General features: G+C 39.5%; 1 long non-coding RNA gene across 1 annotated transcript; it reads right to left on the bottom strand.

Annotated features, from left to right (window-relative positions):
- Nucleotides 1-12,114: 12,114 nt before the first annotated feature.
- On the bottom strand, nt 12,115-12,736 carry LOC126190915 (uncharacterized). The gene is made up of 2 exons (XR_007538296.1): nt 12,560-12,736; nt 12,115-12,457 (listed from the first exon to the last, which is right to left on the bottom strand). It is a non-coding gene; the product is annotated as an uncharacterized LOC126190915 (long non-coding RNA).
- Between the last annotated feature and the right edge of the window lie 731 nt (nt 12,737-13,467).

Genomic DNA, 13,467 nt, shown 5'->3' with positions numbered 1-13,467 from the left:
CACGATAAGTCTGGCTACTTCCATTAAGTTAATACTAGTTATACATACTGATCATGGAATTTCAATTTCAAATACATTCTTCATTTTGAAAACTTCATTTGGATCACTAACAACACACCAGCCCATCTCTACGCCTTGGCTGTCTATCCAATGACTATCTTCAACTGCTCTAAATATAAAACATAAACTGTACAGTTTTCTTTTTTATGTGTTGATTATACACTACCTTCAGTTTCGATTTAATTGATATTTAGGCCCGATCAAACAGTCCACAGGTGTACTGCTGGTTCATAGTGTCCAACAGGCACAATATTTCGGCAAAAAGACATGGCACCATCATAAAGTGCACTGCCCCCCCTCTCCCCTCCCCCCAACCTGTTCCCTCTGCCGGTCAGCACCTGTGGCCACGTGGTGGTTTCTAAGCCTTTTTAAGATTATAATCATAATATTGGTTGATGAGATGGTCCCTGGCATGAATTTCTATGGCCTCTCTAAGGATTCCTTACTAGTGTTTGGAAGTGTGTGCCAAAATCCTGGTATGTTCATACTCCATCATGCGATTCTCAGACAAACAGTGTTCTGCGACCACTTACTTGTTGGCATATGTCAGTAGAGTGTGGCTTTGGTGTTCTTGGTAACGATCTTCAACACTGTGACTTGTTTGCCCAATTGTCTTTCCACAATGACATGGAATCTGGTATATGGTGGTATTCCACAAAGTGTAATCTGCCATCTTGGGCACCCATTTTTTCGGAATACTTTTGTTCTGAAATGTTCCAGCTCCTGGGGCAGACTCTCTGCATCTGAGATGGTGTGCACTGTGTTTACTAGTGCCTTAATACTCCTTTCCTCTGCAAAGGGTGGCATCAGCTGTCTACATGCAAATATAGGTCAGTGTGCGTTTTCTTCCAATACACACAGTGGCCCAGGTTGCCATCAGATCTTCTCTTGACTATGACATCCAGGAATGGTAATTTTCTTTCTGCTTTGGTCTCCATAGTGAATTTGATGTTGGCATGTATGGAGTTTAAATATGTAAGGAAGTCAAGGAGTTTGCAGATGACAAATGTGTCATCCACATAATGGAAAAAAACATGTGGGTCTCCATTTCGATGATGCCAGAGTTTGCTCCACAAAGTACTCCATGTACAAATTCACGACCACAGGTCAGAGAAGGCTGACCATTGCAACTCCTTCTGTTTGTCCACAGTACTCTCCACTAAACAGAAAATAAGTGAAGGTCAGGAAATCCCAGAAAAGATTGGTGGCCTTCTCATCAAATTTCTGTCTTTCACAGAGGCACACTGGTGAATAACAAAATAACATGGAAACTCACCAGGATATCTGAGCCATACACACTGAAGTTGTCAAGAGGTTTTACAAAATCTACAGAATTGTGGATATGATGTGGGGATACACCCACATAAGGGCTTAGTAGTTCTATCAGTTATTTTGCCAGCAAACTGGTAGGTGCCCTAATGTTGCTAATAATGGGGCACAACGACACCCCATCTTTGTGGACTTTGGGAAGTCCATAGAGTCTTGTTGGTACAGGTCCTTGAGGTAATAGTTTCTTGGCAACTCCTCTGGGAAATCTGCTTCCTTGAGATAAGCCCTGTTCTCATTATCCACCTTCTTTGTGAGGTCAGCATTGATTTTCCGGTAGGAGTCATCATCTAGCAGGCTCTGCATCTCCTTAATGTAGACCTTGTGGGAAAAAGCAACAGTAGCATTGACTTTGTCAGCATGTGAGGCAACATGTCAGGGCACTCTCTCAGATCCCCAATAGCAGCCCTCTCTCTGCTGGTAATGTTCTACTTCATAGGCTTAGTTCTCATCAGAGCACAGCAGGTTTCACGGTGTACTTCTACAGCAGGTTCACGCAGTAGTCATGCCACAACCACTTCAACTGCACTGACGATGTCCATGATCAGTGTGAACTTAGAGATGGCAGCAAAGTTATGTGCCATCTCCAGAACTGAAACCGCATCATCACTCATCATCATGTCAATGACCATCTTGCATGGGGCATCCAGTGTTGGTTTTTCAGAGAGAGAGGCGTGAGAATTTTTATATTTGATGTCCTGTAGCCTTCATATAGGTGGAATCAGCTGCCACCCAGGTAACACTATCAATGTAAATCCCATGTGCAGGAATTAAAATGATTGGACAGGTGTAAATGAAGTCTAAATAGTTCTTTGGAGGTGTATTCAAGGCTCTAGCAGGTGAAGCACATCCTCTCAAGTATCAAGGCAAGGCAAGCCAAGGCAAGGCTGGCCTGCTTTTTAATACTCCTGAATTGATGTGATGCATGACCTTAGAAAAGTTCGGCACAACATGCTGGGCTTGACATCTCCTCAAAAATGAAAGAGCACTCAACAAATGGTGTCTTTGGTAGTGCAGCTTGTCAAATTTCTCCATACTGAGATACACTTACTCCTCATAAAGTTATATAATGTGAATTCTTCAGTTTCTCTCAGCATATTTGTTGATCGAACAGTCCACTGGTCTACTGCTGTTTCATAGTGTCCAATAGGCAAAATATTTCGGTGATCAGACAGGTCACCATCGTCAGGTGCGCTGAGAATCTGAGCTCCTGAGGGTGTGCGGCGGACTTATATCCCTTCCCGGTCCATACCCACACGTTGGTGGTCACAGAGGTGTTAGTGTTGGCATCTGTAGTAATGCTGATGTAGGTGCTTTGTCTGTCCTGGTCATCAGATTTTTTTGTTTGCTGAGAATCTTCTTAATTAAACTCAGTGCTTGCTAAGATTATCTTCTTCAATATGTATCCGATTTTTCGTGAACGTGCACCAATGTATGGTATAAAGGGCATGACTGCCTCTTCCTCCATGACTTCTTCCGTTTCCACAGGTTGCAGACAATTACCATTCCTGGACATCACAGTCCAAAGAAGAGCTGATGGCACCCTGGACCACAATGTGTATTGGAAGAATAGACACACTGAATGTATTTGCATGCAGACAATTGCTACCTCCTTTGCAAAGGAATGTGTACTAAAAACACTAGTACACAGGGCGCACACCATCTCAAATGCAGAGTGTCTGACCCAGGAGCTAAAACACCTCAGAACTAGTTTCTGAAAAACTAGGTTCCTGGAATGGCCGAGTAGGTGCAGTCTCTGCCCCACCACAACAGTACAATCTGAGGAGACAGAAGAAGTCACAAAGGGAAAGACAACACTGCCTTTATACCAACACTGGCACACTACCAGGAAAAATCAGATGCATATTTAAGAAGCACAGAGTAAACACTGTCTTTTGCTTGCCCAATAATTACTGGGAAGCGTCAAAGATGATCTCAGTTTGTGGAAGGCTGGTGTATACCAGATTCCGTGTCAATGTAGAAAGACATATATTGGACAAACAGTACACAATGTTGAAGATTGTTGCCAACAACACAAGTGGCACACTCAACTGATATATCTCACGAAGTCAGGGGATGCAGAGTACCACTTCTCTGAGAATCATGCAACAGAATATGAACGTATCAGGATTTTGGTACAGACTTCCAAATACTGGCACGGCGTCAGTTCGAGAGGCCATAGAAATTTGCACCAGGGACAATCTCATCAACTGAGACTGTGGCTATAATCTCAGCATGGGTTGGGAACCAGCACTAAGTTTAATTAAGAAGACTCTCAGCAAACGAGTGACCAAGGCAGATGAGCACCTACATCAAAGTTAACACAGAAACCAATGCTAGCGTCTCCGCAACCACCGATGCATGGGGTGTGGACAGCGAAGGGGGTGGCTCATACAGGGAAGGGATGTAAGTTATTTGTGCGTACTCTGGAGCTCACTTCATAAGCATACCCGATGACGGGGACATGCCTGATCACCAAAATATTGTGCCTATTGGACACTATGAATTGGCAGTACACCCATGGATTGTTCGATCATCAAACATGCCAGGAGAAACTGAAAAATCACAACATTTGAGCTTATTTTCGACTCTGTTTTACAAACTTCTTCCACTTGCTGAAGTTTATTTGCATTAGAGGAAAACAAATAACATCATGTAACTGAAAGCAGTTAAGTTCTGTATTATCTCTTTTCTGTGTTTAGGTATATGAAAACTTCCTCCACAGGTGTACGAAATAGCTTTGGTAAAAGTGAATTGCTATGTCTGTACTCACTTTCAGTTCTGAATCCTGATGAAATGTAACAGATTTTATAACTGTGATGAAAATATTCCTGAGTTACACTAACACAGATGGAATACGTGGTCTGTTTATCAAGGGCTACTGGCACAGCTTTCGTTGAAATTGAAGCAAAGGCTTTCTCAGACTCTGTGAATCCCAAGTAAAGTGAAATTTCATACTTGATGCTCTACTCTAATTTTGTATATGACCTGCAAAAGGTCTAATGTGTAGTACACAAGTCTGTAGCCAGTTTGTTAACTTTAGCAGATTAAAATTCATTTTTATGCAGCTTCCGATAACTTTAATGAATATGATCTATATAATGGGGAGGAGACAGATAAGCCTACAGTTCGTTACACATTCAAGTAGTAAAACAATTAGACCAACAGGCTCACATCGTCAAAAATTAAATGCATTAGTGATATAACGGAGAATGGGCACCTTAGGTGCAGACTGTAACAAGATCACACCCATACTGACGTACTACTGACACGTTTATGGATAAAGCAGTGGAAATTTAGAAAAGCTAATAATGCACTGAGAAAACTAGTACAATTTGGGTTTCATTCCCAAACTAATGCAGCTCACATATGTAGGTTTAAATTTGCCTGCCATCCATATTTTTTTTACGTAGTTGCAAATTCAGCTCCAAACATCTTTTCTCGCCTAGAAAATCACAGAATTGTAAGTTTATCTATCTTCAAAACAACGAGCAGTTGCAATAATAATTCCAAGAAACTAACAAGCATAACTATTTGCTAAACAGTCACACTGCAGCAGATTACCTCAATCCACAACCATTTGAAAGTGGAAGTGGAAACCTGTGGCACTGCTAGTCAGCAAATTAGTATTGCTAGTTGCATCTGCAGGTTGACCCAAAACAACCAGCAGTGACCAACTGCAGCAGCATATAGTGTCCCTGCATCAGTCAAAGTGAGCCTTTTTCATTGTAAGTGGAGAACCATATATTTATATCCTGTGTCTTTGCTGTTTATGAAGCTGCTCTATCTCTGAAATTGGTGTTTCAACAAATAGCACACCATTATGTGTAGGCACAGAGGAGGCCTAGTACAGTTTGTGGGACAGGCACAAATTGCCACTACTGTGGACACTATTTCCCATCTTATTATGGGCAATGTCCTCTCCTGCAACAGTATAAATTTCCAGGGATGTTCTGAAGCTGTTTCCTGCACAGACTACTCTAATTATGTTGACCTCCTGGAGGGTATAGGAAGAGACTTCATTACATTAGTCATATTAAACAGATCCTACAGAGAGTGGTCTCTGGAATGTGGAAGGAAGTAAAACACACATGTTTAAATTAAATGACATTATCTTTCTGTATACAGTACTAATGCAAATTACAAATTAACCTAAACCTTAAATTTAGAAATTTCTGTCACTATACTCTTCAATTGAAGAGCAGGTTTTAGAAATTTTTTTAATTAAGTCAAACTTCATTATGTTACCCACACGATATTTGATGTGCTCTGTAGGTTCTTGTATACATGTGTCACCAAGGTTGTCATGTACATGTGTCCCCATGTATCTGACTCATTTCTGTAATAATGTTAACCCCTTTACGTCTTCCTTTGATTGCTAAATCTTTGTTACCTTCGATATAAACTCACAAAATACCCTATTACTCAGTTCAGAGATGTAACCTCGTGCTACTAAAATTACTGTTTCCACTACAATGGCTTTAATTAAACATAAGGTAATTTTGGGTAAGACAGAGGGAAAATTCATAAAGTTATATATATTCTGTTGTAACTGCAACAGGAACGGTCACGGGGTTGCAGCTAATGAAAACGCGGCAGGACCAATGGGAGCGGCCCGCGAACAAACAAGACGGATGAACGGGAATGGAAGCACAAGCATGGCAATGGACAACAGAGCAAGACGCCAAGATCAACAACAAAGTATTAAGCAACGGGGTCACAAGAGATAACCTCATGAAATCAAAACAACGTCCACTCGTAAACGGGAAGTAAGCACACACAACGTAAACACGATGTCTGTAAGTGAGATATCAACCGACCTAATGCAATGCGAATACCAGACTGCCTTGCTGAGTGAGAGGCAGCTGCTTAAATACACGACAGGGTATGCTGCTATTGGCCACTGGGACCACGTGCTCCACAGTGGTGCCCTCACATTAGACTCGAGGCCAGGAGCGCACGCAGCCACAGTGTACGGTGCGACTGCTGCAGAGACCTCTAGTGGTCATTGAGTTCCATGCCATCTGGTGCATATTCAAAACTCAGTACCAGATATTCAATAGTGGTTTCGTTAAGCACTTACTGTTGATTATAGAAAAGTTGTTTAAAAAGCCTAGTTGTGCACTTACCCTTCTAAAGTGGGGAAGTACATAAATAGCCTGTGAGAATTTTCTTTCTAGCTGACAGTAATATGGGTGCACATGTCCAATGGTATGTATTCTGACATTTATTTTCATGGCTGAAACTCCAAAGTTTGATTAAAACTTCCTGAGTTCTCAACTTTGTGCCCTAATGTGTCAAGATGCTTGTGAGCCCCAAGAAAATGCACATCAATACTAAAATAGTAAATAATACTAAAGAATTTTTTAATGATTTTTCACAGAAAAAATTCTTTCTTCGTCAGCATAAAGAGTTGAAAAAGGGCAGAGATGCACATCTTTACACATAATACAGCTTACAGTAAAGGGGAAATTACAAGTGATAGAAAATCTCTTCACACTACAATGATGAATAAACTAGCAGTAGTTTTACAAAATAATAAATGACAACCAAATATACTGAAACACACATTACTTACAAATTATAATTAAAGAATTCTGCATTAAAGGTCACATACCTCCATCTTCCTTCTCTGGAGTGTGGAAGAATATTTATCACTCTTTTCTATGCAAATGCCTTCTTTAGGAGTCGTCTTGAATGTGGCTTGACCACTGAGCACTGAATATTTTCTCGAAAAATAAAAACAAGGTTACCTGCACCAAACTCCCAACATCACCTCCACATAGCATCTTACCTGGGTTTCACCAGCATACTTCAATACTGCCCAGTCACCAGTACTTAACACTTCTACAGTTGTCATTCTACTCCTTTTTTCCACAGCTTCCTGTGTTACTGTTTCCTCTTGTACCACACTTTCATCCAAAAGATCATTGCAGTACCCTTCATCATAATTTCTGATGCTGTACTCATCATTGTCTGATTTTGATGACTTTCCACAACCTGTCTTTTTTTAGAGGTTCATCTGTGAGAACCAGCCATCTTCTTACTTGTCATCCTATTAGTCTAACTTTTTACTAATTTCAGGATTTTTCAATCTTGTTTCAACTTTTCAATTTCTTCTTTTTCATTTTGTTGGGCTATAAGCTCTTCTGCATTTCGTCTGAAGTTATTATCTCTGATCCTTTGGTACTCTCTTCCTCTTTGCTCTATTAGGCATTTACGACAGTGAACCGTTTCGAAAAGTAAGTCTTCAAATGTTTTTCTTTGCCCTTCACTTAAAGATTGGCTTATGTCAAGTCGATTGCTAAAAGAAAAAACAGATTGGGTAGATTTTGAGGGATTCCTACAGGATGTTGGATCATCAATGGAATAAGAGAATGATACTTGTGAAATGGTCTGTGGGTGCTCTGCTTTCCAACATTCAAGAGCTATAGGAATGGACAATTCCTCTGAAATCACATTCTTCTCGAGTGGGAAAATTCCTCCTCCACAAAATTCTACCTGGATAAGAGATGGGTCTAAATTCGCCACACATGACATAAGTTCTTAATAAATGCTTTTCTGGCCATTATGATGTTTTTGACATTTTTTAATGAGATTTATGTCTCATGATGTTTTTACAGATTCCACCACAGTTAAGTCCAATAGCTGGAGAATGAAGGATGAATGACGAGCCACAATCAAAACCGTGATGTTTCCGTGCCTTACCATTTCTCTTGCCTTTGTAGATACATTTGTTTTATGGTTGTCACACATAAGTAAAGTAGGCCTATTTCCTCCTAGTGACAGTAAAAATGATTTGTTGAAAAAATTCTCAAACACAGCAGCTTCCCTCCAACCATTGTGAGTGGCTGCATAAGGACACAAAACATTCGTTCTTCAGATACTTGCCAATCACTCTACGTAAATTTCCCTTTAAATATTAGTAATGTAGGTAGTTTTTTCCTGCTCGCATCTATAGTAAACAGACCACTAGAATATTATCCTGGCCTGAAGACGTTCTTGAAGAAGGTAATCCCCTACCTCCCACACCTTTAGTTTGTTAGGTATCACCAGCAAATCCTCTCTCTTCTGAATTAAAAATCATATCTTATGTATTTTCAATACCAAGAACACTTACAGTAACTCCAGTGAGGCTCAAATAGGGATGGATAATGAATGGATGCATACATTTTTTTTCTGCACATTTCAATTCTCTGAGTTTTTTGAATTATTGATCTTTATGACAGCATAGTGCCATCAAAGCTTGGTTTGCCATTTGTGAATGGCATTGTCAATTTATTACTTCTAACAAACAAGCCTACCAATGACAAAAGCTCCTGTCTTGACAGTGCAACGCCATCCTTTTCCATCTCTGATACTACTGCTGCCATGCTCTTCTTAATGTCAGTTGAGAACATGGTCAAGTGACCCCAAGAGTATAATTTTGGGCCTCTTCTGCCTTTAACATTATGTTTTAATGTAAAATATGGTATATTGTATACCCTAGAAGAACAATTTGTATTTAGATGGCCAGTCTGCACCTCCTCCACAGCAGCTTCTACATGTCTTGGTGTATACTGTTTCCCTATTTCCATTTTTGTTACAGAGTTTTTCGCCATAGACTAGCCCTGTCAAAGTTTATCTTTAAATGAAAACATTGAAAGTAGTTAAAAGGACAGTATTCATTTACCTGAGCATTCTATTCATTAACTACTCATTCATTTTCTTGTTCCACATTTCCATCTTGCTGGACATTTTCCCCTTGAAAATTCAGCATGGGGCAAGTCCACAGTACTTTCCCCAGCATTAATCTTCAACACAAAGAAAATGCATGTGAACTCAGCAACCCTACTGTGACTGAATGCATGCATAGGAATGCTCCTGGAAATGCTGCATCTGACGCCAGTGCATTCTAGCTAAGACAGAATGAAATACAAATAGTTCACTACATGACCATGTGGAGGAAGTTCTGTATGAAATATTTCATGGAAGCTATGAACTAATTGTGCACTTGCCCCGAAAGTGCACTTACACGACCTTACTGTACTTCGTATCACTTAACTAATGTACAAAAATCCACAAAAAAATATAATGAATACACTGAGGGAGTGCAAAAGGACTGGACTTTTTAACAACTATGCCTCAAAGCAGCAAACTAAGAATCATGAATGATTATTATCGAAGTCAACAGTCGCGATTCTCTTGCATTAGGAGATTTTACAAGTGTTATTTGGTAGCATCTCCAGGTGAAGAGTCATATTTTATTTAGTCAACTTTAAGGCTGCACCAATTGGCAAGCACAGCAGTCAAAGAAACTGAGGAAGAAAAATTTGAGTTCTGCTTGTTTGTGTATTTCACTGATTCTCCCTCCACAGCTACAGCAGCCCGTCCACTGTTTTCTGTCTCTAATGATCTCAATGCAACATTACACCCTGGACTTCTTTCTACCTTCGTGGCAGAATGTCGACGGGATCCGGCTGCATACCCGGAAATTATTAGAAGAAGAAATACGCCGGGAAAATTTCAGAAGTCACTTCTTTCTACCTGTTTACATTTTTACATTCACTGCCCCTTTCCCCCCTTTCTTCTTCTTCTTCTTCACTGTGTCCCTCATTTTTCTCCACCTTTTAATGGTGAACTTTATCATTTAATTCAGATTTTACCACACAATTACTTCAGAGCTGGTTTTTCTTTCTTGTCCTATTATTTAATGAAAAGCTTATACTACCCTGGAATTTTCCTTTCAGGTGCTACTCCATTATTAATTTTTGCACATTACCATTCTCCTTATTAGAAATTGGTGCGAGTTTTCTTGTCCAGCACCTGTAGAACTAGAGTTACTCACAGTCACATCTAAAATTCAGGTGTAATTCTCATTGTACCTAAAAATGCATGTAAAGCACATTACACGAGTTGTTACACAAAAAGCATAAGCCTACAAGTTGCTGCGAATCTCTCCACACTAATTCTGGCAGTCAGTACATAAACTTAGTATTTTTTTAGTATAACAAGCCTTCATAATTAGCAATTCTTTTCGACAAAATAACTATACTACCAGAATAGATTCTCAACTATATTAAGAGTATCATTTTGAGCAACATTCTGAAGTGTGCATTATGATGTGGTTAAATAGGAACTCTCTTAAAAAGTGAGTTTGTATCAAACTTATGTGTATGACAAAATGTTGTCACTGACATTTTTCTTCACCACGTCACTGTCAAATTTCTTCAGTACAGGGATGACAAAATTTTTTGCCTTGTATTGGGGAAGATATTGCATTAACATGTATTTAAATTTAAACACTATCACGAATAAAGTTCTAGTCATGGTTCAGTGTATACAGGTGCACAATACATCATTAAGAATATTAAGTAGCACACGAATCCCTTCTTCGTCAATTGGTCATAAGAAAATTTATGCAAAATAGTCAACAGCAAACCTCTGTGACCACTACATTCTCCAGCAACTGCTTTTGATTTAAATGGGATTGCACAAATTGTTTTTGAGTCCAAACATAGAACATGTATTTTTGTCACATGCTAAAGCACAGGTTTCCTGAAGAGAAATTTATAATAAACCTGGAACTGAATGTGAAAATGCAAATGTATTTTGCACTTGTGTTATGAAGCACCACACCACACATTTCCTGTGTGATAATGCTCCAGTTATATTTAGAATGTTACGCAATCCCTCTGGGTGGTTAGCCCATCTCAGTCCAGTCACAAAGCAACAATGCTGTGGTAAAGCAAACTTTCTTCACCTCCATATTGCTAATATTTTTTACATACCATGGTATAAGTTACATGTTAGACTCTCCCCCTTGTATTTTTCAATATGGCACAAACATTATAACCAGTCAATTTCTTACCACAACCAGATTTTCTGCTTTACCATTAATTAGCTTCGCCAACTCAACCAAAGTGTCACATTCCAACCTAACCTAGACCTCAGGCTGCGCCACAGGTCAATTGTCACCACAACCAAGATTTCAGGGGCAGGGAGCGGAGGTTCCAATACATAGTTTTAGCCCTTATCCTTTTGGCTTCTATTGTGAATATAATTATTTAAACAATCCTCCAAGTATATTGTTTGCTTATATTCAGGACAGGAGCATAAAGTAGTAATATCTATGACATTGCTGTGGCCTTTGAGTTGCAGATGCTTTTTTACTTGAGATACTTCTTCCATTATTTGGTGCTTGTTGGATGTAAGCAAAAGGAGTATGTCACACATGACTGAATTAACCACTGACCTGCAACATGTTTCGAGTTTGAAAAGCTATGAGGGGGAACAAATAATCAGTTTCTTAACCAAATTTCATCACAAAACTGGTTTTTAATGACCATACTGAATATTATACTGCTCCAATTTGACTTTGCAAGATGAAAAATGACTTACCCTCCCTCTTCTCTACCTGTCCATACTCACCTTTACATTATAATTTAGACATGGTAATGCATAAAACACAAAATGATGCGACTAGATTATGTAGCTTGACTTGTCACGACTCTAAGTTGCTGGTAACAATGGTTAAACTACGAACAGCAACTTTTCGAATAGGTTTACAATAGCCAAAGTCTATTCAACTACTGCTTACCATTTACCCCGAGAGCTGCTATTAATAATAACTTCTAAAGTGTTTTAGAAGTGTGTATAGCAACCGCGCTATGTGTTCCCGGTAGAGAGTACTAACATACAAATGGGGATTTACAAATTTTTCTGACAGTTTTGTCACAAAACAGACAATCTGAATATAGTACTTTAATCAGATTCACAATCTAAAGTTCATTTTTAACACAAATCTGATGCAGTCTCTTCGGTGCAGCAGTATAATTTATTTTCTATGTCGTTCGCTGTTCATTGTAGAGTTACATTTTGTACATAGGATGTCGTATATAATACGCATTAATAATATATTACATGGAGATGGTAGGGTTCATAATGACTACGGAGAACATTCACGCTATATCACTCTTCACTTTTGAATTTCCCGTTAATGTAAGGAACATACTGAAGAACTAATTTCCAGTCGGTGAAATACACTAGAGCAGCACCGGCTGTCGCGCCAAACGTCGCTGCCGTGGGTGTCCTGGAACAATTTCAGGTTAAGAGCATATGAAGGAGATACCGCTGCAATAGTGAGCACAAAAAGTATGTTGCAATAATTTCGAAATCGAGTAGTAAAACTTACCATGCACTTAACAATTCGATGTGTTTCCTTCCAAAAGCTCTCAGCGGACCAACTGGCATTTTCAACGAATTTTCCAAACCCACTTTCTCGCGAGCGATCAAAAATTACTGGAAGAGGCAGTGTAGCAGACAATTAGCTCTTGGGAAAGATATTACACGACAAGACACACCAAAGATGGTAACACATCTACGATGTGGAAAGTGCATCAACGATGATTATTAAAAGTAAAAAATTGTTTTAAGAAATTTGGAGGTACAATTTGAAAAAAGGAATATTAGTAATTGTAACTAGTATATTTTGGGAAAAACATACAATTTATTCAATTCAAATTTAAGGTTGACCATCTTAATTCTCTTATCTCACTTCTGTAATAACAAAGAATGCAGGAAATGCAACGCAACATAAAATTTATGTGAATTTATTACATTTCTGGTTGTAGCACCTTAGAAAATAATCATGTTTCAAGAGAATGAAGAGAATATCCAAGTTATTTACTCGTTTGATCCAACTCCACATGCTGTGCACATCTCTTCATTACTGGATAACTGCTGCAACCTAAATCCATTCTCACATCCAGAATGAGATTTTCACTCTGCAGCGGAGTGTGCGCTGATATGAAACTTCCTGGCAAATTAAAACTGTGTGCCCGACCGAGACTCGAACTCGGGACCTTTGCCTTTCGCGGGCAAGCGCTCTACCATCTGAGCGACCGAAGCACGACTCACGCCCGGTACTCACAGCTTTACTTCTGCCAGTATCTCGTCTCCTACCTTCCTACCTAGCTGTGAGTACCGGGCGTGAGTCGTGCTTCGGTCGCTCAGATGGTAGAGCGCTTGCCCGCGAAAGGCAAAGGTCCCGAGTTCGAGTCTCGGTCGGGCACACAGTTTTAATCTGCCAGGAAGTTTCAT

Source organism: Schistocerca cancellata, chromosome 6 (genome assembly GCF_023864275.1).
Source record: "Schistocerca cancellata isolate TAMUIC-IGC-003103 chromosome 6, iqSchCanc2.1, whole genome shotgun sequence".
Lineage (NCBI taxonomy): Eukaryota > Metazoa > Arthropoda > Insecta > Orthoptera > Acrididae > Schistocerca > Schistocerca cancellata.
The sequence above is the reverse complement of the archived record's forward strand: the minus strand, read 5'-3'. Positions and strand labels throughout refer to the sequence as shown.